Raw genomic sequence first — 6,546 nt, 5'->3', positions numbered from 1 at the left:
AAGAAGGAAGCTTCACAAAAGGCCAGGGACCAAGTCTTGTGGTTTCTTTATCTCAAGGTATCTGTCTAGTAGCCTAAGTAGGATCCAGTAATTGTTCTGAACATAGTGTATGCCACCAAATAAAGAGCTAGTTTCATCACCTCTGTGCTAACCAGTGACCTCTTTGAATCTCTCTTTCCCAACCGCTCCCCAAATCTGCTCTAACCATGCTCTGAAGGAGGACTATAATACACCCAACATTAGTACCCAGTGTCTGAGCTGTATGATTTCCAATTTGTGGCTGGAGCCTTGGTTGTTCAGGGAAGCCCTCTGGGGAGTCACCAGATCCTGGACCAGCTGGGTACATCATAACACTGAAGGGCTAAAAGGAGGAAGAAGGAGAGAATCAGTCATGTGGTCTTCCACAACTTACCCTGCAGAGGCAGCAATGTCCGCCCTCTGCAACAGAGCTCATCCCATTGTCTGAGATGAGCCAGAGGCTCAAGCAATCTGCAGGCTTGCAGCCACTTAGAAATCTTCCCACAACTATTGGTACTACCTAAGGAGCCCAGAGATCAGGTGGTTTAATTAGACCCTTCTATACCCTCCTTTCCCCTCTATCCATAGTTACCCAGAAGGCCAAACTCCAAGTTAGATCTTAAATCATTTTGTGAAGTAATGATTTTCTTGGAAAATGTTTTTATAACATTTCTTAAATCACAGAGTTCAGCTTTCACAGGTCTGGGATTAGACCTGAGACACTAGGTTATTCTGAACTACAATTTAGGAACTTGTGCTGAAGAAGCTTTGCCTGGGCTGTTTAGTGCACATATGTGGGCATGGGAGTTCAGGTCAGCTGATGCCATGGCTCTTCCAAAGGCTGTTCTTGAGGCCAGACTCCTAACCCATAACCAACGAGGTTGGAAAGTGTAGGATCACAAGCTTTGGAGTTAGACTTCCTGAGTTCAGATCCTGGCTCTGCCATTTCCTATCCATGGAACTTCTTGGATACCTGAGTTTCTGTGATCCAGTGTTTACTATTATATTTTTGTAACTTGGGCAAAAGCTGTGCATGTAGTCTTTTCCATGACAGTGGCTGAGATGAAGCTCCTGCTCTGACACAGCAATATGGCATTGCTAAGTGAGAAACTGCAGGTTCCAAAGAGATTTAGCCTACGACATGCAGCCTCAGATTTCCCTGGCCAAAGAAAAATTATAAGCATGATCTACACTGTTCCCAGCTTCATGGCAGAAATAATAAAGGAGGGAGGAGGGAGAAGGGAGGGAGGGCGAGAGAGAGACCCCTCAGTTTCATCCCAACTGTGATAATGCAATGATGCTCACTGCCTTCATTGTCAACATGGTTTCAAAGTTGAGAATGGAACAAAAACCTCAATCCTCAGATCTAAGCCTCCAGAGTAGCTAGAATTATAGATGTAAGCCACTGGCTTGAAATGCTCCTTTAAAAGGGAAATGCTTATGTGTAGGAAATTTAAACATTTTAGGGCTCAAACATTACTGAAGTCAACAATTATATATGGAAATTTAAGAGTGGCTGCCTTTATTAACTTGTTGGTTAAAGCTCTGGCAATATACAGTGGGCAACATAGTGCTTCATAATTATGGGGGCTGCTCACCAAGGCCTGGAACAATGCTGCCCACATAGGTACTTTAAAATTTTGTAGTAAAGGGTGGGGATGTAGCTCAGTGGTACAGTATTTGCCTAGCATGTGCAAAGCCCTGGGTTCAGTCCCCAACACCACACACACACACACACACACACACCACACTATTATAGATTCACATAAAAAGCAAATACATGAAACTAATAACATTCCTAACCTCACAGATCAAAAATTTGCATTTTAACATACAATCCATATCCTAAATTGAAATGTTTTACTTTTTTTGTACTCAGCCTTTGAAATCCAGTGTGTGGTTTATTGGACATCACATCTCTGATTGCAAGACACACAAAGATGGTGCTGTCACCTTCTGTCCATCACCCCCCCCCAAAAAATACTGCCTCTGTCCCTTCATTTTCTTTCTGAACAGCGCAATCGTCTTTTGACCTATTCTGACTATGTATGTTTTCTCCTCTTTTGCTTTTTTTTGGGGGGATGGTCCGTTGTGGGGCTTGAACTCAGGGCCTGGGCAGTGTCCCTGAGCTTTTTCCCTCAAGGGTAGCACTCTACCACTTGTGCACTGTCCCTGAGCTTCTTTTGCTAGTGCTCTATTACTTTGAGCCACAGGGCCACTTCTAGTTTTCTGGTGGTTAATTGGAGATAAGAATCTCAGACTTGCTGCCTCCACTGACTTTGAGCCTCAATCTTCAGATTATTAACCTCCTGAGTAGCTAGGATTACAGGTGTGAGCCATTAACAACCAGCTCTGCTTCTTTCTACTTCCTAATTTGGTTTCTACCAACTTCCTTTCCTTGTTCTTTTGTTCTCCATTCTCTCACTTGAACTTGGACCCTTAATAATCATCTTATGCTCATGACCATCAAATATTCTTCCTTAAAGAGCCAGACAGGAAATGGTTTTGGCTTTATAACAGATGTTTAACTCTACTTAGAAATCAGCCATACAATGAAACCATCATGACTGTGTTTCAACAAAACTTTACTTATATACCAATAAGCAGTGGGCCAGGTGCCAGTGGCTCATGCCTATAATCCTAGCTACTCAGGAGGCTGAGACCTGAGGATCACGGTTCAAAGCCAGCCTGGGCAGCAAAGTCCATGAGACTCTTACCTCCAATAAACCACTAGAAAACCAGAAGTGGCACTGTAGCTCAAGTGGTAGAGCACTAGCCTTGAGCTGACAAGCTGAAGGACAGCGCCCAGGCCCAGAGTACAGGCCCATGACCCACCCCCCCTAAAAAAAAAGACAGATTATAGAAAAAAATCTGGAAATAAATGATGTATTATTATATGATATTATGAATATATTTAATACAACTAGATCGTACAATGTGAAGGTTAAAATATTATACATACTTTCCCATAATTTTTTTTAAAAAAACTTTTACACTGGATACAGTAGTTCATACCTGTAATCCTAGCTTCTGAAGAGGCTGAGATCTGGAGGAGAGTGGTTCAAGGCCTGCCTTGGGTAAGGGGTGTCTACAAGACTCCATCTCAGGAGCTGGGAAGGTGGCTCAGTGTAGAGTGCTTGCCTTGTATGCATGAGGCCCTGAGTTTGAGTCCTCAGCACCACATAAGCAGAAAAAGCCAGAAGTGGCGCTGTGGCTCAAGTGGTAGAACGCACTTTGAGCTGAAGAGCTGAGGGACAGCATCCAGGCCCAGAGTTCAAGCCCCACGACCACCACCACCAACAACAAAAAAAAAAACTCCATCTCAATAAATGAAAAGCTGGATACAGTGGCATGTGCCTGTCATTCAATTACATAAGAAATGTAAATAGGAGTGTAAAGAGACCCTATATAAAAAATAACAAAAACACAGAAAGTAACTGGAGTGGCAAAGCCTAATAAACACAGTATCCTGAGTTCAAATCCCAGTACCACAGAAAGTTTGGAATGAATCATATAATTAAATGTAAAAGCTAAAAGAATAAAACATAGTAGAAAAATCTGTCTGACCTTGAGTTAAAAGCCTGTGATATGACCCCAAAAACATGATCCATAAAAATTTAATTTTTATAATATTTTATTGTTATTATTAAAATGTTGTACAGAGAGGTTATTGTTTCATAAGTCAGGTAATGAATGCATTTCTTTTTGGACAATGTCACCCCTTCCTTTGCTTTCCCCCAGTTTTCCCCTCCCATCCCTGCTCACAAGTTGCATAGTTCATTTTCCACATAAGTCTACTGAGCATCAAGTCTGCATTTGTTCATCCTTCCTCCTAGAAAATATTAATTTTTTAAGAATTTTAAAAGTTTGACTTCATTAAAAATCTTTTCTCTGTGAAAGATGCAACTGTTAAGAGAATAAGAAGACAGTAGTTTTTCCAGATAGTATTTTCAAGTCATATTTCTGACAAAGGACTTATAACCACAACATATCAAGAATTCTCAAAACTCTTCAATAAGAAAATAAATAACCAACTTAAAACAAGCCAGAGACAGCCAGGTACCCATAGCTCATACTGATAATCCAAGCTACTCAGGAAGTTTGGATATAAGGATCATGGTCCAAAGCTAATCCCAGCAGAAAAGTCCTTAAGACTCTATTTCCAATTTAACCAGACCAATGCCAGACTGGTGGCACAGTTCAAATGGTAGAGCACAAGCTAAGCAAGAAAGCTAAGCAAAGGTGCCCTGAGTTCAAGTAAGAGCAAAAAGAAAAAAAAAAGGCAAAAGATGTGTATGACCAGCAAAGACATAGGAATGATAAATAAGCTTACAAGATGGTGCTCCACATTATTAATCATTAGGGAAATGTGAATTAAAACCACCATGAAATATCACTATACATTTAATAGAAGGACAAAACAGAAATAGAAATGGGCAGTACTAAATTTTTCCCAGAATGTGGAGCAACTGATACTCAAAACATTCTCACTAGCAATTCAAAACAGGAAATCACTTGACAATTCCCCTAAGGTTAAACCTCCACTATCATATGACCTATCAATCCTATGCAAGCTCTTCACTCACAAGTTGTGAGAGCTTATGTTCATGGAGAAACCTGCGTGTTTGTAGCACCTTTATTCATAATTACAAAATAAGATGAAATAGAAGGTGTCATTCTGTGGGTAAAGGGAAAAACAAAGTGTGACTCATTTCTGTAACTAAATATTACTCTAAATTGGAATGGAAAAATCTTATAACTTTATGTCACAACATGGAGGAATCTTAAACGTGTTCTGTTAAAAGTGAATCTGGGCAAAAGGAAATGTACTCTCTACCTGACTCGTGTAATTGTAATCCCTCTGTATATCACCTTTATAATAACAAAGGTAAATAATAAAAAATAAAGAGAAAAAAAGACAGTGTCATGTTTTTAAGTGAACTGAGGGGTTGGAGGCATGACTTGGTTGGAGAATGCTAGCCAGTGAGTGAAACTGTCAGGTACCAAGATCAAGTCCCAGTCTCAGAAAAAGTAAAATAAAATAAATATGCCTCCTTGAAAGAGGATAACTTGCGGGAGGGGGGATGGAAGGAACAGAGTCTGGGGGGGGTTCCCAATGTAGGCTCTGAAGGCTGCACTTGGACAGCTCCACGCAACCTCAGATACTAAAGGGTAAATCAGAGACTTAGGAGGGAGGGACTCTAATGGTAATGGACAGAGGCACTGCTAGCCTGGATCTAAGGACACACTGGAAATGGAAAAGAGTGAGGCAGATGCTCTGGAAGCTCAGGAGACGGTCAAATTTCTTCCCACCAAGGGAACTTCAAGTTTATTTAAAAGCAAAAGAAATCCCAGCACTGGTGGCTCATGCCTGTAATCCTAGCTACTCAGAAGGCTGAGATCTGAGAATCATGGTTTGAAGCCAGCCTATGTAGGAAAGTCCATGAGACTCTTTATCTCCAATAAACTACACACAAAAAAACCCAGAAGTGGCACTGTCGCTCAAATGGTAGAGAACTAGCCTTGAACACAAAGAGGCTCAGGGGCAGTGCCCACGCCGCCGCCTTGAATTCAAGCCCCAGGACGGGGGGAGGGGGGAGCGATAGGAAAGCAGCAAAACAGACTCTCGGTAGAGAAAGACCCTAAAGATTGGGTCCCTCAATGATGCTTTCTTGTCCTCTACACCAACCAGATACACTGTGGATCTCTGGAACTTGGCCTTTCTGATCAACCTTGGAGCTGACCACAGTGCTGCTGTGCTGATTGAGAGGAGCCCAAATTAGCTCAGTGAACAGAACCTCTGCCAAAAATATTTTCCCATGATCCTAACCATGTCAATTTCTACCTTGTATTACACAACCCTTGAAAAGTCCCTATCTTAATTGTGTCTGTAATCCCTGACCCTCCAATATTCTTTGTACCTTGTAACCTCGTAGATGTTCTATAAGTATCTCTCAGCACAAATGCTGAAAGGAATAATATTTCAGGTGCACACATTTGAAGGGAGGCATGATACTGGGGTTTGAACTCAAGGTCTGGAGCTTCATAGACTCATGCTCAACTATTTGAACCACTCTGCCAGTCATTTCACTTTATTTTTAAGATAGGGTTTCGTGCTTTCTCCTGAACTGGTACAATCATCCCGCCCCTACCTCCTGAGTAGCTAGAATGACAAGTGTGCAGCACCACACCCAACTACATATTTCTTTTGGTTCATGGTTCTAACTATGTCTCTCTTACACACATTTCTAGGTCTGCCCCAGTCTTCTAAATGGCAACAGGGATTTTTCATCTCCCTCCCACCCTAAGCTCTCCCACTCACTCACCTGACGGTTGATGTGTTGAAAACTTACACAGATGGAACAGAAACGCCTCCAGATTCTCTTAACAGCAAAGTGCAACCGAACTTCAGTTCCACAACTTGTAAACCCAGCAGAGTATAAGAGTGACGGCTGAGTGGTTTCAAGTTAGGCAGCCCAGTAGTTTGGATTGAACAAAGCTTTGGCTGCAACGAACTGTCACGACAGA

The sequence above is a fragment of the Dipodomys ordii genome, unplaced genomic scaffold (genome assembly GCF_000151885.1).
Source record: "Dipodomys ordii isolate 6190 unplaced genomic scaffold, Dord_2.0 Scaffold2, whole genome shotgun sequence".
Lineage (NCBI taxonomy): Eukaryota > Metazoa > Chordata > Mammalia > Rodentia > Heteromyidae > Dipodomys > Dipodomys ordii.
The sequence above is the reverse complement of the archived record's forward strand: the minus strand, read 5'-3'. Positions refer to the sequence as shown.